Genomic DNA, 23,337 nt, shown 5'->3' with positions numbered 1-23,337 from the left:
ATAAAACATTAATCTACACACCCAAGAAGGTTAAATAAACCCAAATAGGACAAATACAAATAGATTTGCACCTTGACGTTATCAGCCAAAGCCAAAGAGAAAATCTTGAAAGCAGCAAGAGAAAAATGACATCATATACATGGGAGCATCGATTCAATTAATGGTTGGCTTTTCATTTAAAACAACGGAGACCAGGAGGCAGAAAAGAGCTGAAATAAATATATTGTCAATGAAGAATTCTATATTCAACAAAACAAATCTTCAAAAGTGAAGGCATCTGAGGGCTCTAGAGATATCCAGACACTATAAGCCGGGGAGACAAGCTCAGAAATTTAGCACCCTATCAGTGGGACTTACTTTGAAATTTATGCTCCCCAGCATTAAATTCATTTTTGTTTCCCTACACATGGTTCTTCTGGCCTTTTATTTGAACCTATAATTAGCACTATACTTGTTAAATATATGTCCCAGAGACTTAAATCTTTGACCAGTTCATGTGCCAGTTGAGCCCTGAATCTCAGCAGAGTTGCAACACTTACTCTCCAGTTCAATGGTCTCACCCAAGACAACTAACCAGATGATGATGAACAATGCTCATCCCATGGAACAGAGTCCCTCCAACTGCAAGCAAGATAGATCCATCCATTTGCCCTATGAGATCCAAGCTCCCTCTCAACTGGAAACAGAGTGGGCATTACCATCCCAGAATCCGCAAGATTTGGGAATGAACAGTGGACTACACTAGACTTATTATTGTTCTATTATAGACTTATTATTCTAGCAATGGAGGAACTTTTATCAATGATATAAAGGCAGTAGCCACCAGAAGTTCTGAGGCATGGGAGAGGGAAGAATGGGCGTAATATGGGGGCATTTGGGAGATGTTGGAGTTGTCCTGCATGATATTGCAGTGACGGATATAGGCCATTATATATTTTGTCATAACCTACAAAATTGTGCAGGTCAAAGTGTAAACTATAATGTAAACTATACTCGACAGTGGGTGGCAATGCTTCAATACGTGTTCATTAATTGTAACAAATGTACCACACTAATGAAGGATATTGTTCACGTGGGAAGGTGGGGGAGGGGAACCATATGGGAATCCCCTATATATTTTTATGTAACATTTATATAATCTAAAGCTTCTTTTAAAAAAATACTAAAAAAGTATTTTTTAAAGTGAAGCAAAATAGATACATTCCCAGATAAACAAAGTCTGAGCAAATTTGTTGCTAGCAAATCAGCCTTATAAGATATACTGAAGGAAGAAAGTACTTCAGGAAATAACACCCAAAGCTAACTCAAATACACAGGAAGAAATGAAGAGCACTGCAAATAATACCTATGTAGACTAATATAAAGATTCTATATATTTTTCTCATTCCTCAACTTCTTTAAAAGACACGAGTGTCTAAAACAATTTTAACACTATATTGTACAGCTTATAACATATATAGATGTAAATATATATATATATACACATCTAACATATACACAGTATATACAACAATAGTACAAAGAAAGAAAGAGGGGATGGAGTTATATTGGAGTAGTTTCTATATTTTTTGGAATTAAATTAGTATTAATTAAAGTAAGTTGTCCAAAATAATAACAAGGCCTAGAGCAACTTTGTGCCTGGGAATTTCCTTCTGTCAGCCTTCATGTTACTCAAATGTGGCCAGTCTCGAAGCCAAACTCAGCATGTAAATGCAATGCCTTCCCCCCAGCGTGGGACATGACACCCGGGGATGAGCCTCCCTGGCAACGAGGGACCACTATCAACTACCAACTGATGATGCAACTGGAAAATGACCTTATACGGAAGGTTCAATGCGGATCAGCAGAATATCCATGTCTACATAAAATACCATGACTTTAAAATGCTGTTTGACCTAAAGTAAGGGGGAAATGGAAAGGAGAAATGAGTTTATATGGCTACGAGTTTCTAAAAAAGAGTCTGGAGGCTGGCAGAAGGTTTGCCCTCATGCACAACTGAGCAGAGTCAGAGAGACAGATAAAGCAGATACAACCCCCAGATATTGGTTCCTTTGAGGGCTAAAGAGACCCATGGGAGTTATGGTCATGGCCGATGGGGTTAACTACCAGGGCAGATGGCCCCTCTTTGGAAATGGTGTTTATGTGTGATGAATCTGGACTCAGATGGGATCTCCCTTCATAAGACTTTCATGCTAATGTGCTGGAGGTGCAGTTAATGTTGGGGTTTAAGATATATTTAGGGGATTTGAATCTCTGGACTGACAATGTGATAGCCAGATCCTGAGCCTCAACAGACTCCAGCACCTACAATCTGATTTATTGGACTTACCACACTCAGCTAAGATGGAGGTGAAGAAGGACAACCACCACACCATGGAGCCTAGAGTGATTACAACTGAAAATGGGAGGATTGCATCCAGCATCCAGGTGGAATCTGAGCCTCCTCTTGACATAAAGGTGCAATGGACACAACCAATCCAATGTCCACATAGAAGAGGTGGCATTGGATTGGGAAAAGTGGACATAATGGACAAAGGGTATGGGGAAAGGCAGGAAGAGATGAGAGGTGGAGGCGTCATCGGGACATGGAGCTGCCCTGGATGGTGCTTCAGAGGTAATCACCGGACATTGTAAATCCTCACAGGGCCTACATGATGGAATAGAGGAGAGTACGGGCCATGATGTGAACCAATGTATATGAGGTGCAGAGGTGCCCAAAGATGTACTTACCAAATCCAATGGATGTGTCATGATGATGGGAACGAGTGTTGTTGGGGGGGGGGGGGGAGAAGGGGGGTGGGGGGGTGGGGTTGAATGGGACCTCTCATATATATTTTTAATGTAATATTATTACAAAGTCAATAAAAAATTAAAAAATTAAAAAAAAAAAAAAAAAACAAGTAAATGGAAAAAAAAAAAAATAAAGTAAGTTGTGATAAATATGCATATTGTAATTGCTAGAGCAACAACCAAGAAAATAACAAAAAATATATATAGTAAATCAACAGAAGAATGAAAATGGAACACTAAAAATATTTATTCCATGCAAAGAAGGCGGTCAAAAAGGAAGAGGTGGCCGTAAAAGACAGGAGACGGGGAAGAAGCTGTGGCTCGATCAGTTGGGCTCCCATCGACCATATGGGAGGCCCTGCGTTCATGTCCAGGGGCCTCCTTGTGAAGAGAGAGCTGACTCAGCAAGGTGACTCAACATAAAAAGGGAGACAAGCAAAAAACACAGAAGACTGTGCAGCGAATACAGAGAGTAGACAGCAAGCAAGCTGCAAGGGTGGGGGGGGAGACAAGAGGGAGACATATAGAAAATCCAAGGCATTTCTTTGGTAGAATTTCTATTCTTTTTTTTTCCTTTAATACTTTGGTAAAAAGGGAACCAGAGACCTGTAATGAACAGGATAGGCCACATAATTTATGGAAGCCAAGGCAAAGTGAAAACGCAGGGCCCCTTGTTCAAAAATGCTAAGAATTTTACCACAGCAACAGCATATCACTGAAACAAGCCAGGGCCCCTTCTAAGCATGGGGCCCTGGGCAATTGCACAAATTGCTTACCCATGAAGCAGGTCCTAACAACAAGAGGTAACTGTCTAATTTTCTCAGTCTTTGGATGTACCCGCTTTAGGGATCCAGTGCCATCTGTTCCAGTCTCTTCCTGTTTTCCTCCCCTTTACTTATATCCAAATTCTATAGCACTTGGGAAGGGCCCATCCTTCCCAACTAGAGTTCTAAGAGAGAAGATCCAAGCTATCACATCAAAATGAGACAGCAACAAACATGCTTTGTGGCAGATTGTTTTACAAGAAAACCTGTAATCCCCTTACTTGTTTTGACTTCATGATTTTCCAGGGCAGTTGTCCTTGTAAGCAATGGCAGCATAGGATCTTAGACTAGAACGTCATTCACTAGTCGTGCATATTTATTAATTCATTTAAAATTTTTAAATATATGTAGAACCCAAGAAAACCTCTAGGAAATTGGGCCAGGATGAGCTGATCTGTTAGGATGGTCATTACATCTTAGTCCAGTTGAACGGTGATCTCATAATGTCTTCATAATTAGGCTTTATGACTGCTGTAGAAACAACAGACTGGAACCCGGTTCACTAATGTCAAACACACTTGAGGGAAATCTGTGAGATCTTGGCCCTAAATCACACAGGTCAATTCTACTTAGGCTTTGACAGGTAAATTTTGCCTGCTTAAAGTTTGTGATTGGCTATTAAGTGGCCGCCTATGGTTCTCAGGCCACTATCATACTTAATATTCTTTGAAAAAATGAATACGATGATGAACATGAAGCAATAAAACTTGCCATTCATATAGGCTAAGAACCTTTTAATTTTGAGTCATAGAAAATCAAACTCAAAAGTCTTTAATCAGGGGAAGTGGACTCGCCCCAATGGATAGGGCGTCTGCCTACCACATGGGAAGTCCGCGGTTCAAGCCCTGGACCTCCTTGATCCATGTGGAACTGGCCCATGTGCAGTGCTGATGCGCACAAGAAATGCCCTGCCACGCAGGGGTGTCCCCTGTGTAAGGGAGCCCCATGTGCAAGGAGTGCACCCCGTAAGGAGAGCTGCCCAGCACGAAAGAAAGTGTAGCCTGCCCAAGAATGGTACTGCTCACACAGAGAGCTGACACAACAAGATGATGCAACAAAAAGAAACACAGATTCCTGGTGCTGCTGATAAGGATAGAAGTGGTCACAGAGGAACACTACAGTGAATGGACACAGAGAGCAGACAACTGGGGCGTGGGGGGTGGAGAGAAATACATAAAAAATAAACCTTTAAAAAAAAGTCCTTAACGAAAAAATGAAATTTAAACTCACCTGTAGCTGAAAAATATAGAAATAGGCCCAGCTTTGAGATAAGTCTGGATTATGCAGGTAGCAATTCATCAAAAACAATTTTCCATTTTCTTTTGGTCTTCTGTAGCTCTTGCTTAGTCATATGACTGGATTCCTTCATAGTTCCAAAATGATTTCCAGCATCTTATGGTTTTCTCTTGTTCTACATGAATATCCAGCAAGGAGAAAATCTCATTCCTGGTAGCTCTCTGAGCCAAGAAGAATTTTTCCCAAAAGCCCCAGCAGCCATCTCCTTATTTCTCTTTGGCCTGAATTGAGTCTTCTGCTTAGAACTAATTGCTGTGGTATGGCTGATAGGATGTGGCATAAACCAACCAGAGTTCTAGTCTATGGCTGAGAGTGGGGTGTGCTTCTTCCAAGCACATGGGCTGCGTGGTAGAGGTATTATTATCAGGATGGAGGGAGAATACTGCATGCTCAATGGGTTAAATCAGCAAAAGCCCAATACCCTACCAATGGGAAACATGGACTATTGTGAAGTCAGTGGCACCAGGCCCTGAGCTCCCCACCCCCACCATGTGACTGTGGATCCTAGGATGTTGAGGGGAGATTGGACGAAGTGCCAAGAACACTGGGCAGCCTCCTACCATCTCCTGCAGCCCAACATGTGAGAAACAACGACACAAATGAAAAGCCATCGAATGTGCCCAATTGTGAATATCATCCTGGCAGATGCTGAACTAAGAGATAGAATCCTGGAGAGCTGTTTATTTTCTGATGTAAAAAGGTAAGGGGAGATTTTCTGAGAGTTTTGGATACCTAATATTAATAATAATCCATGGCATCATGCACAACTGAGAAAAATACAAATGAAAGAAAATAACTTTGAAGGTTTAATCTTAACTAGCAATAGGATATGGGAATGAATTCATATGAGGTACTCACTTATGCTAAGGCATTTATCAATGTCTACTATGTACTTGGCCCTGCCCAGGCACTTTATCAGTTTAGTGTAGTGTTTAAAATCACAAGCTTTGGCATCTTTCAGAACCAAGCTGTCTGAACCTAAGTTGCTTCACACATAAGTGAAGATGTGACCTACCTCTAGCAGCTTTTGTGAATATTTAATGAAATAATATAAATTAAAGCTTTCTTCTAAGTGACTGGCAGAGAAATCGTCACAGAAATGGTAGGCAGCTACCACTGTTGTTGTGCTTGACAGAATAAGAGGACACAGCTTCTGTTCTCAAGATGCCTGGCTAGGAGAAGAGACATGAAATGTGTACAGGTAACAAATGTCACATGGGGAGTAGAGAAAAAAGGACATGGAAAGTCACAGAAAGAAGAGATTTCCTCTCTGCATTGGGAGCTGAGATGCCTCCCTGCTGTGCACTGCACATGCAGAAGCCATTGCAGTTATGTTTAGCTTTCAGTGACGTATTTTGGGTGTTTTCCTTTGTGTCATTTTAAGAAGTCGAATCTTCAGTATCAGTACAAAGGTTGTACAAGGAAGATACATGAGTAGCACTGACTCTTGCATGAAAGTGCATTCTCTCCAGAGAGGGCGAGATAACTGGGTGTCTTCCCTCACATGGGGAGATGGGATTGTTATTGCCTGTCCACGTGGCAAAGGAGGAGCTGCTTGATTCATGGTTTAGTTAGGGCTATTAGATTGGACTCCCAAAGGCATTTGATAATCTGTTTAACTGAGCACAGTCATTTGTCTTGTTTGCTGACTACTTAGCAGATGGATTTGTGATTTTGGTAATTACTGTATGAGCATTAATAAGACATGATATTTTTTATTAATTAGTACTTCATGTGGTTTGTTTTTCAAAATAGCAGAAACCAGATGATTTACAATATGAGTGGGTTGCAAATATTAGTTTTGCAAAATTAGCATTCGGAGATTATTCATTCTAGAATTTTTCTCTCTTGATTCTTTTAGTCAAGAACAAACACCAGAGCCATTATATTGTACTTTGCACCCAAGAAAAGGTTAATTTGGTCTGGTAGACCAGAAATGATCTATTTCTAAGAAGTACTCATTTATACATTTTCCATTTTAATTCTCACCAAACAGGTTTTAGCAATCAAAGGAGACAATACTTTTTGAGAATCTAAATTATGCCTGAAGAATAATATTCTAGTAGATTGTATGAGATTTGGGCCTTTTTTTCCAAAAGTGGATAAGTACTGCTGACTTCTCCACTCCCTCGCCACACACACACACAGACACACACACACACATACACATACACACAAACACACTCGTGCACCCCGAGCATAATAGGACCCAACAGTGAGCTGGGAGCAGATTAGTAGAGCTTTGTCCTGCTCTGTGACGCTCTCTCCTGTGGCCAGCTGCTTCCCTTCACACGCACACACACCAGCAAGCCATTGTGAAAAGCCATTGCTTAGTAGAGACTGGCAGTCATGCAGTTATGTGCAATGAACAGGATGTCTTGTGGGATAACTGAGTCGGAAAGTACTTCTGAACAAAGCAATCAAGCAGTGGGTTGTTACTGGAGGACTCGTTGAATGACTCTTAGGAAGGGACAATTTCCTTTAAACACCCAGATGCCTATAGTGCTTTGAACTGCCCGCACATGCCCATTGTTTGCAGCTTCAATGGCATTTCTTGAGCACCCACTGTGTGCCTCAGCCTGTATTAGACTTGGCAAAGGCTTTGCAGTTACAGCAAGGGCAGCCTCTGTCACGAGGGGTTGACAGCCCTCATTGCAGATTATCCTAGGAGTCGTCTTGACTCTGACTTGCTTTTATATTAAACTCATGCTAACAAGACTCAAACAAAGAGACTATTAATCTTCTGTCCACCTACCTTTTCACAAACCTAAATATACCTTAATAGATATGATCACTTTCTTTTTTTAACTTTTTAAACTGAAGTTTATCATTCATACATGAACATACATAAACAATAAATGCATAGTAAAAGTTGTGAACCTAAAAAACAAACATGCATATCATCATACAGGGCTCCCATACATTATCTCACCAGAAACACTTCGCATTGTTGTGAAACATTTGTTACAAAGTATGAAAGAGCATCATCAAAATATTATTGACTACAGCCCTAATCTTATGTTTGGTATATTTCCCCCTCAACTCACCAGATAATTTTTTTTTTTTTTAAAGATTTATTTATTTATTTAATTTCCCCCCCCTCCCCTGGTTGTCTGTTCTTGGTGTCTATTTGCTGCGTCTTGTTTCTTTGTCCACTTCTGTTGTCGTCAGCTGCACAGGAAGTGTGGGCGGCGCCATTCCTGGGCAGGCTGCTCTTTCTTTTCACGCTGGGCGGCTTTCCTCACAGGCGCACTCCTTGCGCGTGGGGCTCTCACGCGGGGGACACCCCAGCGTGGCAGGGTACTCCTTGCGCGCATCAGCGCTGCGCATGGCCAGCTCCACACGGGTCAAGGAGGCCCGGGGTTTGAACCGCGGACCTCCCATATGGTAGATGGACGCCCTAACCACTGGGCCAAAGTCCGTTTCCCCTCACCAGATTATTGACATCCTGGGTTAGTATTATATACTTGTTACAGTTCATGAGAGAATTGTTCTCATATTTGTTCTGTTCATCACATTCAATCTTCTACCACAGGATTCTTTTTTTTTTTTTTTTAAGATGTATTTATTTATCTCCCCCGCCCCAGTTGTCTGTTCTCTGTGTCTATTCGCTGCATGTTCTTCTTTGTCCGCTTCTGTTGTTGTCAGTGGCACGGGAATCTGTATTTCTTTTTGTTGCGTCATCTTGTTGTGTCAGCTCTCCGTGTGTGTGGTGCCATTCCTGTGCAGGCTGCACTTTCTTTCACACTGGGCAGCTCTCCTTATGAGGCGCACTCCTTGCATGTGGGGCTCCCCTACACGGGGACACCCCTGCGTGGCACGGCACTCCTTGCGCACATGAGCGCTGCATACCGGTCAAGGAGGCCCAGGGTTTGAACCGCGGACCTCCCATGTGGTAGGCGGACGCCCTAACCACTGGGTCAGGTCCGCTTCCCCAGTATTCATTTTTCATACAGTCCCATGCTTTGTATAATCCATTCAAAATGCACTATAAATTTCATTTATCCAGTGCCACACATTATCCCAAGCATTTTATATGCATTTTCTCATTTAATCCTCACAAAAACCCCTTTGGTAATTATTTATCTTTATAATCCTCATTTTATAGGTGAACAAATTCATCATTAAGATGCTAAATAACTCCTCAAAGTTCAAACAGTTATCAAGTGACAGAGCTCTGTTAGGGATTGCCATTACATGCACACTGGTCTAGCATAATTTTGAAAAACAATCTTTACTCCATTGGCCAGCTCTCTTACTACAAACCACAAAATTGGAAATACTGAACTTTTCACCTTTGAAGTTACTATTCTGGAACAGTCTACAAATTAAACATTGGGTTTATCACCTGGCCACACAGCAAGAATGTGGAGATATTGTTTATGCTGTCCATGAGGATACCTTCACAAAGTGTGTCCACTTGGGAAAGGTAACACGTTCAGCACCACCCCATTAAAGGTGTTCGTATATGAATGCCGTGCCCCACAGAATTAAGATGTGAGGATCAGTATGGGAGAGTGTGGATGCTGCAGCTTGTCCCGCTTGGGTGGTCTGTTGCTCTGGTTCTGTCTTTGTTGCCTGGGCAACTCTTTCAAAATGTGAGGAACTCACTTTCTCTTTTTCCATATAAAGCTGTGGAAGGACTATAAACTACACCTGTAGGTTGACTGTTACCCACTACCACCTATAGTTCAGAGGGAGAAACCATGTTTTGCGGATCTACACAAATGCACCCAGGGTACAGAAAGATAGAAAATTGCCCAGTTTCTCTCACATTGCTCTGAAATTAGATGGAAGAAAGTTCACCTCCCTGAATCCTGCACTTTTTCTACTCAATTTTTCTGAGCTAAATATTCCAAAGTAATTGCTTTTATTTTTTCTGATATAGATGGAGGAAATTTTGAGAAGCAAAGCTGTAGATTGATTAAGAACATGGGTCTGGGAATCAGTCTTGGGTTCAAACTTGACTCCACCATTTATTAACAGTATATCTTTGTGCAAGTTATATAACTCCTCTTAACCTGTTTCTTCATCTATAAAATAAGAATGCTCATACATAGAGTTTGCATATAATTTATTTCCATTCATTTATTTGGTATCTACTTACAGATTAGGCATTCAGCTAGATGCTAAGTAAATAACCTTGAATAAGAAGCCCTGGTACCAACCTCCACAGGGATTTTATCTAGCAGAAAAAATGCACATTGGGCTAGGCATTACAAGTATTATGAGTTACAGTTGAGGAAAGAGAGTGTGCCATGGAAGCAAACAACAAAGGAACTCTGCCCAGTTTATGAGGAGTTGGAGATGGCCTTCTCAAGAAAAAGATGTTAATGACTTGAAGGCAGGAGTTAGCCAGGTGAGAAGAGGAAGTAATGTGTTTACAGGCCAAGGCAACATCTTTATAGGTCCATGCTCAAGAGGGAGCATGGAACACTGGAAGAACCAAAAGTGTTTGCAAATAGAGAGACCATTCAAGAGAGGGGCAGAGTGTCATAAAATAAGATTAATAGAGAGGCAAAGGTTGATGGTGTCTTTAGAGGGTCTCCTAAACTATCAGACATTTGGACTTTATCTTTAAGTCAATGGGGAGTCCTTGAAAGGTTTTATTTTATTTTATTTTATTTTTACATTAATTAATTTATTTCTCTCCCCTCCCCCTGATTATCTGTTCTCTGTGTCTATTTGCTGCGTCTTCTTGTCCGCTTCTGTTGTTGTCAGCGGCACGGGAATCTGTGTTTCTTTTTGTTGCGTCATCTTGCTATGTCAGCTCTCTGTATGGGCGGCACCATTCCTGGGCAGGCTGCACTTTCTTTCCCGCTGGGCGTCTCTCTTTATGGGGTGCACTCCTTGCGCGTGGGGCTCCCCTATGCGGGGGACACCCCCGCGTGGCAGGGCACTCCTTGCGCGCATCAGCACTGCACATGGGCCAGCTCCACACGGTCAAGGAGGACTGGGGTTTGAACCACGGACCTCCCATGTGGTAGACGGACGCCCTAACCACTGGGCCAAGTCTGCTTCCCCTTGAAGGGTTTTGTCTTGTTTTGTTTTTTGTTTTTTGTGTTTTTTTGTCTTTATTTATTTTTTCAATATTACATTCAAAAAATATGAGGTCCCCATATACCCTCCACCCCCTCATCCCACTCCTCCCCCCATAGCAACAACCTCCTCCATCATCATGAGACATTCATTGCATTTGGTGAATACATCTCTGAGCACCACTGCACCTCATGGTCAGTGGTCCACATTATAACCCACATTCTCCCACAGTCCACCCAGTGGGCTATGGGAGGACATACAATGTCTGGTAACTGTCCCTGCAGCACCACCCAGGACAACTCCAAGTCCCAAAAACGCCCCCACATCTCATCTCTTCTTCCCACTCCCTACCCCCAGCAGCCACCATGGCCACTTTCTCCACACCAATGCCACTTTTTCTGCGATTTCTAATCACAATAGTTCATGAATAGAATATCGGTAAGTTCACTCTATTCCACACTCTATTCCTCCATCCTGTGGATCTTAGAATGGTTGTGTCCACTCCACATCTAAATCAAGAGGGGGTAGGGGCTGAGGCATGGAGGAGTTATAAGGATCGAATAAAGTAATGTATACAAAAACTTAGCATAGTGTTAGTACTAGTCGCCCCTCTATAAATGGTAGGTGCTGCCATCATCATCATCATTTTTTACTGTATCATTATTTTTAGTTTTGTCAACTTTAGTTAAAAGTTAAAAATCCTACCCTGTACTATGGGAAAAGACGTAAAGGAAGTTTGTTATGGCACAAACATAAATTCTGGAAGGCTGCTAAACCCATTCCCAGCAAAATGCAGAAGGGTGCAAGGCCCAAGGCAAAGTTCTTTTCATGTATGTTCTTCCTATTTTTCTGCTCCTCTGCCTTGTTACCTCCTCAGGAATTCACATGCTTCTTAAGCAGTGAAGTCATAATTCTTTCTGACAATATTGTCATTTTCATAATGGATGCATTGGTGGAACCTAAACATACAAAAATGTAGGTAGACCAGATAATATGTTTTCAAGAAAAGGAGGGGGGATTGATAATGCACAAAGTTATAGGGTGCCTGTAAAGGGCAAAATTTTGTTGCCAGGTGACATGTATCAATGTTTGAGATGAATAATTTCCAGGGGGAAATGTCAAATTGGTTGGTGCTTTACTATTAAATACTTTGCATCTTGGATAATAAATATAATGATAGGCCTCAGTAAAAGATGAGGAAAACAGAACTTAACATTTCTAAGTTTCTCAGATTGTTCACTTTCCTTCTCCTGACTTTGTTACATCTAGAGCATGAAATAAAATTGGGCTGAAAGAGTAAAATAATTGACTTTGGCAGCCATTGTGTTATCAGAGAGAGCATGAACTGGGACCCAGGAGATATTGCTTATTTATACGTAACCTACCTTGTTCATAAAAATGTGAAGGGCCACGTCAATTAGGTTCTAGAATCAGCTCTATCATAGTGTGTCTTGGGCATAACTTTGTACCTCTTTATATTAATAAATGAGGATCCTTATCTGTAAAGTAAATTTCTTATTTGAATACATAATAAATGGTAGATGACAATGTACAAGGCATTTTTTGGCTCTTATGCATATATGCAATGCTGTACAAGGAATGACCCTACCCTGAGGCACCTATAAGCTCTTGGTGAGAAAAATACACACAGACTAGACATACTAAGATAGTATACAGCAAGGGTCAAAGAGTTGCACAGGAAAACAATGCTAAATTTGCTCACATGAGTTTGAGAAATCAGTCCAATTTAATTGTTGGCATAGACAGAGATGACTTAGAATACCAGTTCTGTTACGTACCAGCTACATATATTCATTCATCTATTCCATGTCTTGAGTGCCAGCCATGTGCCAGGTTATGGCATAGAGTCTGCAGATACAACAGCACCAAGACAGACAAAGAAGAATCAGGGGAACAACTTGCTTTATGCTTGTCTTTTTCGGCCAAGTGCACATACTTGAAATCATTTGATTAATTACGTATACAATGAGACCATACTATACCCTAAAAGAGAAAGAGTATTCTCTGAACAGTCAAAAAATTTTTAAAAGGAGGTAACATCTGTTAGAATTTCCCTTTTAATTTTTCTGGGTTGGAAAGAATTTTAATAACTCAAATGCCTTGTTTTAAACATTAACCCTTTGCTTCCCTTTGTTTTGGATAGTGTTGTGTTTGAGAAAAGGTATTTGAGTACCAACTACGGACTGAATGTTGCACATTCATTTCAAAGTGAATGAAATTATAGATTTCCTTTAGAGATGGCATGTCAATGCATGGTATTCAAGGAGCTTTCAGCTGAAAGGGAAACAGCTAGCCCCAGTGTGAAAATCATGAGTCTGACAAATCCACCATCACTAGAAAGTCAAAAGGTATTCAGTGCAGTGAGGTAGTATGTTTAAAAAAATAACTTGTCTGCAAAAAGGAATGTGAAGATAAAGACATATTAACATTGTTGACATGGGACTTCTTTTTTAAAAAGATTTTTAAGTTTTAGCATGGAAGAGACAAGGACAAGAATTCAGGCACAGTGAAAGAAGCCAAGAGCAATTGATTTTTGCTATAGTGGCTCAGAATCTAGCATAATATATGGACAAAACAAAATGGTACCCTGGCAGAAAACAAAGGGCAGTGAATCCATGAGTGAGTCATTCAGGATGTGTGATGATTAGAGCAGATTCTTTCTCTAAGTCTGCACTTGGATGCGACAGTTTAACTCAGTACAGGAGCAACTTCATGAGAGAGTCTTAACACCTAGAGGAGGGTACTTAACCAGGGATGCACAGATCCCCAAGGGGCCCATGAAAAGATTTCAGGGGGTCCATGAGCTTGAATTGAAAAAAAAAATCAACTTACTATCTTTATTTTCTCTGACTTCTAACTGAAATCTAGTATTTCCTTCACTTATGAATGTATGCTATGAATGAATTACAGTACTATTCATTTTACCTGACTGGCAAAGGGGTCCATGGAACAAAAAAGGTTAAGAACCCCTGGCCTAGGGCACTGAAATTTCACACAGTGGCAATTTTCATGAAGAAATACTAATGGAGTAGGGGGAAGGTAGATGTACCCGGTGTCCGTAGGTTTAGGGAGGATGATGTCTTTAGATTGACAAGGTGGGAGGGGGAGGTGATAGCTGAATGAGAAAGAGCTAAGCATCCAAAGGACTGCGGGAAGAATATTTTCAACTGAATCCCAAGGTGAGCAGTTTGGATTTTAATCTGTATGCAAGTGGAAGGCATTGGAAGATTTTAAGGAGAAGAATGACATGATCTGATTCACGTTTTTAAAAACGTTTTCCTCTGGTCACTCAGCAGAGTATAGATTACAAGGGGCAAAAGAGGAAGTCAGTAGACCAGTGAGGAGGCTGGTGGCAATAGCTCAGGGGGGAGATGATGGTGCCTTGGACTAGAGTGGAGGAATTGAAAATAGGCAAGTACTTATTTGAGAACTATGTAGAAAGTAGAACCATATGATTTTCTGATAAATTAGATACGTTGGGTTAGAGGAAAAGGAAAAATGACTTTAAGCTCTAGAATGTGTGTGTTTTAACTGGGACATCCAGATGAAAATGTCCTTTGTGGAAGCCACTGTTCTAATGCTGGAGTGGACTAATGCCGGGGTAGACTAGTTAGGGAGATATTTTGAGCTGGAAAGTTACTTTAAGCATTCTAGCCCTGAATTGAACCACAGAAGATGCCCCAGCGCCCACTATTACTTTTTGGAGCACCCATTTGGGTTACCACATCTTCCTTCTGCATCATGATGTCAAAGGAAATGCCTTTGTTCATAAAATCCAATCCTATTATATTTAATCATTAGTAGGTAACCTTTCTTCTTTGCCAGCATCCTCATCCATTGATGTTTCATTCTTAAATTAAGGCAACAACATTTTCTTGCAATACTAATAGCTTAATTATCCGAATTTGTATGCCTAATTGGTTCCCAAATTTGGAGTACTTTGGTGGATTGTGCCAAGAGATCAAATTCTTAGATAGCTGAGACCAGGAAAACATACCGAACATTAGCTTTTGGATATGGTAAAGGCTGTAATGAAGTACAAGGATACAGTCCAGTGGGACAGCTTGTAAACTACTGCCTCCCTAATCATTGCTTCCCAAAGGACTCCATGAACAGTCTCCTCTGAACCCTAGTTATACATGCTTGGGCTCTATTTTGCACTTCATCTTGCTTATGATAAAAGGCCCTCTTCAGGGGAAAGAGAAAATACACTGCAATAATTTTTTCTTGTTTTTGTAATAAGTTTTTAAAAATATTATAACATTCAAAATACCAATATTAGTTTTCAATGATTGCATTGTTTTCTGAAGTAATGATTTGTGCAAGAAATATCATGAATTATAATTAATTTACATATGCATTAAATCCACTTTCAAAAAAACTCATATACAGAGGAAATTTTATTTTTATAATTGTGCTTTCATATATACGTAGTTAATTTTCTCTGCTAATTTTTTGTAATCCATAGATTTGGAGTTGGATTAGCCCTGATTGAAAATCTCACCAAAACCACATAGTGGAGAATGGGAAAGTCCCATTACTTTTAAGAATCACCCCTTATCGTTCAATTCATTAAAGGATTTAAGAGTTTAGCTTTTAGTCCTTGACCTTGAATTGCTGAACAGTATCTGAAATATATTTACTGTATTTGTTTGAGATCATGGCCAAATTTCTCACATTCTGCAGGTCTCAATTTATCTTTATAAATTAGAAATAATCATATAAGTTAAGGACCATATCCCATGGGGTCCTCAGATAAAGGTAAATGGAAGAACAGGAGGCTGAGGGAGCTGTTTCAATGTGACAGTTGTAGAAAATTCATTGAAAACCAGGAAATCAAAATATAAAGAGTCCTAGAGTACAAAGAGAATCTGTCTTCCTGTAAATATTTTTTTTTTTGGCATCCATTTCTTTACATTCTTAATAAGAAGAGAGCTGTCTTAAATATTTCTGCCATGGGAGTAAAACTAGTTTAAAAGTTTGGGCTAAAATGACTAGTCACTATAATGGGAGACAGTAAACCCTAAGGATTCCTACCTTATCATTTTTTTAAAATATGCTTTAAAGCGTATTTTTAAAGATGCTTTAGAGTACATAAATGTTACGTAAAAATATAGGGGATTCCCATATGCTTCACCCCCTCCCCCTCCCACCCTTTCCCAATTTAACAACATCCTTCATTAGTGTGATACATTTCTTAAAACTGATGAACACGTATTGAAGCATTGTTACTGACTGGACTGTAGTTTACATTATAGTTTATACTCTGTTCTGCACAAATTTGTAGGTTATGGCAAATTATATAATAACCTGTATCCATCATTGCAATGTCATGCAGGACAATTCCAATGTCCTGAAAATGACCCCATATGACACCTATTCTTCCCTCCCCTTCCTCTCAGAACTTCTAGTGGCCACCGCCTTTATATCAATGACAAAAGTTCTTCCATTGCTAGAATAATAAGTCTATAATAGAATAATAAGTCTACCTTAGTCCGTTGTTCATTCCCCAATCTTGAGGATTTGGGGATGGTGACGCCCACTCTGTTTCTAAATGAAAGGGGTTTAGATCCTATAGGATAAATAGATGGAACTATCTTGTTTGCAGTTGAGACACTCTCTGTTCTTTGGGAAGGGCATTGTCCATCATCATCTCCTTGTTAATTGTCCTGGGTGAGTCCAATGAACTGGAGAGTAGGTGCTTCCAACTGGGCCATTGCATGTGAAGCATGCCTTTTTCAATGTATAAGTCCTTTCCCTCTACCTTTGCTACCATCCTGAATTGTTAACAATAGTAATAATAAGAACAAAACATTTATTTAGCATTGTTTTGTTTTAAGTACTTGACTTACTATTCTGAAATCACAGCAAACAGACTCAGCCAAATATATGCTCAGTCTTGCCTTCAGAGTATCTCACTCAACCCTCATGAGCAGACAGGGTCTCCAAAGGACAACTGCCTTTAAAAAATGACCTAAAATGAAGCATTAGGCAAGTATCTACCTACAGGGCTGAGCACATGGTTTTCTTATCAACAATTCCTGCATAACAGGAGAAGGTTTCTCAAATAAAGACAGGATTTGAACATAACAGCATATAATCTGAGCATGAGACTTGTCTTATATCTAGTATATTTTCATACCAAGGTAGTTCCTGCCATATTGGAGGGAATTTATAAGCATTTGTTGTAGAATGAATGAATGCATAAATGAATGAATGAATGAAGAAATAAAAGAAGAGGCCATGGACTATGTCAACTATTTGCAAATGTACAGAGTACTTCAAAATCCTTCCTCCTTTGCTCTCACCTTTCCAGACACTGGGCATACAGATTCTCTTCCCTCCACAGTTCATATGGATAACTCTTATTCATTCTTCAACTCAAAAAAAATCACCTCGTTCAAAAAGTGGCCACTGATCTCTCAAATGACAGGGTCACTCTCCTTAAGGTAACTTGTGGAGAGCAGATGTGGCTCAAGCAGCTGAGTGCCTGAGTCCCATATGGGAGGTCCCAGGTCCAGTTCCTGGTGTCTCCTAAAGAAGGCAAACGAACAAGCATACATTGAGCAAAAACAATGAGCAGACAACAAGCACAAACAACAAGCAAAAACAATGAGCAAACAGATGATGGAGCCATCTCAGGGGCGGGGGGGGGGGGGGAAGGTAGCTTGTACCTTTCTTAGAAAACTTACCTACACCTTCTCAAATTAGAACTTCATACATGTGATTCACCCCTTTTCCCCCACCCCCAACTACGCTGAGTGAAAGAAGTATATTTTTCAGTTTTATGTATCCAGCCAAGCTTAGAGTGTTACGTATCCTAGGTGCTCTAAAAGTATCTGTGAACTGATACATATGCAGAGACAGTAGCTACACATAGGAGAAAACAGGACCTACATGTGGCCATGTAGAGTTATGGGGCCCACTGTGCCGAAAAACAAGCAATAGGAGCTGTTAATACCAAGTCCAGTAATCTGTGGGATGGTGCATTTTCTTTCTCTGGCTGAGGATAGCCCTATCAATGAGGGGCAATGACAATGTTGTTTTGATATCATTCACTAAACAATTATTTATTGTATACCCACTGATTACACGCTACTAAACTGAGGATAAATTGCCAAGTAAAGCATAAAGAGTCCCTGCCCTCTTGGAACTTAACATCTAATGGGAGAGACAGATACTAATCAAATAATCAGACAAATAAATGCATTATTACCAACTGTTATTTATTTTAAAACCAAGAAAATGTCTGAAGAGCTGATCTAGGCTCTAAGGAACTGATGTTTGAAGAGTGACATGAAGATGAGGTAGAATGAACTTTATTGAAAGGGATGGAAAAGAACTTCAGGTGGGGAACAGCCACTGCAATGGGGAGGCGGACAATGGAGTGTGGAGAATTCAAGAATCTGAAAGTGACTGGACTACAAAGATTCTTAGAAAGAATATTAGGAGATATTGCTCTTGACGTAAGCAAGGACCATGCTGGACACTAGGGACATGGTAATGATTAGGCACCTTATTCTAACAAAATATAAAAGGCTTGAGGTAACATGATAAAATTATATAATTATCATAAAATAGTAAATGTAAAATAATTATAAAAGAAATTATAAAAATAGCATTATATAAAATTACATAATGCAGTGTAATGCATTCATAATACATTAGCAACAAGCATTTATTGAGTGCTTACTATATTCCTTTATGAATTATCTCATTTTATCCTCACTACAGCTCCAGGAGGAAGGTTGCTCTTATCAGCAGCCTTCTGCAAACAATGCAACTGATGCCCAGAGATCAGGGCCGGGGCCAGGGTGAGACAGGAAAGGTGCTTGGGTGCAAAATGTAAGGAAGGAGATGTTCACTCTCAAGGGCATGAAAATGCATAGCTCCTTAAATTTTGCATTCTGGGCACCTGGCTTGCCTCACTCTCGTCTCTGCTCTGGGTTAATAACCTGTCCTGGGCATTACAGCTCATAAATGATCAAAGTAGGTTTTGAATCCAAGAGCTCTTTAAAATGTTTCTCCTATCCCTAAAATTTTCTGAAATTCCAAATGAACACCCTACTGCCCTCTTCACTGTTGGGCTCCCATAAAAATAAAAATTATTTGCAAAAACTTATTAGACTTCAAATTGTAAATTACTAGACTCAGTCGAAATGAATTCATACAATGAAAACTGAAAATTTATAGGATTTATCCCATGGAATGGAATATCTCAGTATTACTTAGGAGATGAGAAAGAATGAATCAAATCTTATAAAAAGCAAACAGGTTCTTCTCATTAATTTTAAGTTAACAAATGAAATTTAAATTTCCTAGCTGTAATTAGAAAAATGGATATCAATGAGATATGAAACTGATAAAGAAGTTAGCCATGGGGTAGACCTTAGTGTTTGGAACACTAGATATGTAATCAGCACAGGTATGATGAATTATTAATAATATTGTGCAAGGCCACCTAGAAACCAGAGCTTGGGGACTCTTAAATCTATTCTAATTGATACAGAGAATCAGCAGACTGGAAAAGACCCTGACTCTTCTCAAGATATGTCACAGAATGTGACACGAGGGACACGTGGGGCTTGCAACACAATGGCAGCTGCAAGCTGACCTTCTAGCAAATTTAATCTGCAAATGGATTCTTGTTTAGGATAGTTAATGTCTTCCATTATTATGAGGCTTCCCTCTATATTTTGGAAAGCTTGGTTAAAAATATTTCACGCATAGGTATTATGCAGATTGCATAACTAACAGGAGATTAGGGATGCAAATAAATCAGATTTTGAAGTGAAAGGTTTTACTGACCTCTTAAGAGGGTAGTAATATGTGCATAATGGTGAGGAAAATGTTCCCAGATCCTCATATGAGAAAAGGGTCACATTGTCATTCCTTGAAGTGATTGCAGTTGGAATAAAAATCCAGGAACATCCCAGAAGCTCATGAGCTGAATTCCAGAACTGCTCTATTTTTAAAACTAAGTTACTCCCTCTTGCCTCTGGTTTTAATATGGGAGTATGTCATAGCCTAGGAGTTTGAATGAGCGCCTCATGGGACCCTGAGTAAGTCACTTAATCTCTCAGTGTAAATTTTGATTGCGGGAATAGTTGGTGGTTAGAAACAGCTGGGGTCACCGACCCTGCTTCTTTCTGTGACCTCCCACCACCCTCTCTTGCCCCCAAGGGAACTCCTCTCCCAGTGTGGCTTCTCTTGGACCATCTGCTTTCTCCTTGGTGACTGCCTCTGGTTGCTGCTCTGAAGGATCTTAAAGTAAATCCAGATGGTTAAGAGCAAGGGTATTATATTAAGAAAAACCTGGAATGGAATCCTAAGTCTGCCACCCACTGACGTGTGCCCCTGGGCAAGTTCCTTAACACTCTGGGTTATCAGCTTCTTCAACTATAAAATGGGGATAATAATATGTAAATAGGGGGCAGAGTTTTCTAAACTTTCTCAGTTAACAGAACTCTTGGTATTTCAGTAGTTTTTTCATGGGGCCCCTAGCCAAAAGAAATAGCTAACAGTTCCTTCATTAAGAAGTTAGTTCCAAACAACTTAATAAGTATTTATGTCCAAATCATTTAGGAGCCCTTTGGAAAAAATAGACATAAAATGGAAGAAAAATGTTTTAATTTCATTTTTAACCACAATTACTTATTTATGGAGTGGGTGTACCTGTTGAACCTGTGAAACTTCTTAGCCTTGGAATCCATTTGGACATCACTGCCCTCATTTTCTGCTCCATATGGATTTTGCCACCACACTTGCTCTTTTTCTTTTTTTTTTTTTTTTTGCCTTTTTTTATTATCTTTTTTTAAAGATACATAAATCACACAAAATGTTACAATAAAAAATAAGAGGTCCCCTTATATCCCACTCCCCACACACGCCACTCTTCGTACATCGACAACTTCTTTCATTAGTGTGGCATATTCACTGCATTTGATGAGTACCTTTTGGAGCATTGCTACACAGCATGGATTATAGTTTATGTTGTAGTTTACATTCTCTCCCAGTCCATTCTGTGGGTTATGGCAGGATATATAATATTCTGCATCTGTCCCTGCAATATCATTGAGGACAACTCCAAGTCCCGAAAATGCCCCAATATCACACCTCTTTTTCCCTCTCCCTGCCTTCAGCAAATCCTGCGGCCACTGTCTTCACATCAAAGATATAATTTCTTCCATTGCTAGAGTCACAATAATTCTATAGTAGAATACCAGTAAGTCCACTCTAATCCATATTTTATTCCTCCATCCTGAGCTCCCTGGGATGGCTATACATACTTGCTCTGCAAAGTTATGCCATCATTGAAAGGAATGTAGCACAATCTAAGGTTGAAACTTTATCTGCCTCAAGCTAATAGTTTGCATGACATCTAACAGACATGTTTCCATCAAAAATATAAATTTAAAGCTCTCACCCCTGTGAGTTTGCTGTGGTGCCCAAGGTGCTTCAGGGAAGATCAGGAACCATGGTTTGAGGGATCCCATTGTTTTTCAGGATCAAATGTGAGAAAGTTTATAAAGAACTTGGCTTGGGGCATGTTCAGTAGTATACCTGCTGCTATTCTTCTCTATGAGTTTTCTTTACGGTCATATTTATAAGAAGAAAGAAAATTATGTTTTCTCCTCAAAGTGAATTAAATGCTGCCAGCACCTGGTCAGTTAGTTTGAATGCCTAACCCGAAGTGCTATAATATTGTGGCAATGAAATCCATGTCGCAAAGAACCTCACAATTAGGTTGAGGGAGATAGGATAAACACATATGAAATAGTGAAAACTCACACTTGCTAAGAAGTTAAAGTAGTGTAGGATTTCAAAGGAGTAGAAAATGGAAGTGATATGGGAGAAGGAAGGAAATTAGCGGGTTCTTGACAAATGAACAGCCTTTAGCCAGGGCAAGGGAGAAAGGGGTTTCCCCTAATAAGGGCGCTTGACATACCTGGAACCTGGTGCCTTCTGCCCTGGAGCTAATGGGTCAGGCTCTGGAGGAATGTTCTCACTTACCTTGTCTTTAGTACCTTCTCCAGACAGTACACAGATGCTATTGTAGCATCTTTTTGTATTCCTTGTGTGGTGACATTAATTCAACATTCTTCGGCTACCTGTTACATGAAAATTTCTGTGAAAAGAATATAAGCCAACTTTGAGAATGCGAATATGAGAAACATTCCTTTTGACCAGAGTCCTGGAGATGTTCTGGGAGAAAGCGCTGCTGGAACTGGGCCTTCAGGAAAAGGCATGTGGATGGATTAAAAAACATAGTCACAATAGTCCACCAACTCACCTGCACAGAAATACAGCTTTATTCCACCATTTTAACTTCCACTTCTGCTAATGGAAGAAAATGTAATCTTGCCAATTCATAATTGTCTTAGTTTCTGAACTGCTAAAACAAATACCATACAATGGGTTGACCTAAACAATGGAAATTTATTGAGACTAGGAATCCAAAATCAAGGCATCAGCAAAGCTAAACTTTCTCAGTTGAAAAAGAAGATTTAAATGCCCAATGTGCACCAAAACTACTTATATGTTTTCTATTAAAACTTTGAAATTTATTTGAGTTTTATTTAATAAAATTATATCTAATTAAAAATCCAGTTCCCCAGGCATACTAGCCATATTTCAAGTGCTCAGCAGCCACCTGTAGGTAGAAGTTACTGCACTGGGCAGCACAGAGAGTATTTCTCACACCCCAAGAAATTGTCTTCTACTCTTTTGAAATCAATCACCTCCCACCACTTTCTGACCTTGGCAAGAAGCACTGAGCTGCCATTTGTCATTACAATTTTGCCTTTTTTAGAATGTCATGTAAGTGGAGTCATATAGCATATAGACTTTCATTTCTTGATTCTTTTCCTTAGCACGTTGATTTTGAACTTTATATTGCATTTATTTATGGTTACTTATAATTGCTGAATAGCATAAATTCCATTATAAAGATGTACTACACCATTAACAAGTTGGTGAGGATTTGGCCTATTTCTAGTTTTTTGCTATTATGAGTAAAGCTGTTATGAATATTCAAATACAAATTTTTGTGTGGGCATATGCTTGTATTTCTCCTGAGTAAATACAAGTGAGTTGAACGGTAAGTACGTGTTTAACTTTATAAGAAATTGCCAAATATTTTACAAAGTTACTAACATTTTGCATTCCATCAGCAGTGTATGAGAGTTCCACCTGCTCTACATTTTCACCAATATTTTATATTGTTAGCCTTCAATTTTAGCAATTCTAGTAGGTGTGTAATGGTATTTCATTGTGGTTTTATTTGCATTTCCATAATGACTAATAATGTTGAGCACATCTTCATGTGCTTATTTTCCACACTTTGGTGAAGTATCTTTATTTTGTG

The 23,337-nt window shown here is 39.7% G+C and overlaps 1 protein-coding gene across 8 annotated transcripts in view; it reads left to right on the top strand.

The window, feature by feature from the left end:
* The window catches only part of PPP2R2B (protein phosphatase 2 regulatory subunit Bbeta), a 497,691-nt gene that overhangs the window by 158,233 nt on the left and 316,121 nt on the right, over positions 1 to 23,337 (top strand). For 2 of the 8 annotated variants that reach the window (XM_058280419.2, XM_058280427.2), the window contains exon 1: positions 5,522 to 5,610. The exons of the other annotated variants lie outside the window; for them this stretch is intronic. The gene's annotated coding sequence lies outside the window, so the exon portion shown is untranslated. Of the gene's footprint in view, positions 1 to 5,521; positions 5,611 to 23,337 lie in introns of those variants that run through there. 8 annotated transcript variants of the gene reach the window in all.

The sequence above is a fragment of the Dasypus novemcinctus genome, chromosome 2 (genome assembly GCF_030445035.2).
Source record: "Dasypus novemcinctus isolate mDasNov1 chromosome 2, mDasNov1.1.hap2, whole genome shotgun sequence".
NCBI classification, from domain to species: Eukaryota; Metazoa; Chordata; class Mammalia; order Cingulata; family Dasypodidae; genus Dasypus; species Dasypus novemcinctus.
Note: the sequence above shows the minus strand (reverse complement) of the source record. Positions and strands in the feature narration are given on the sequence as shown.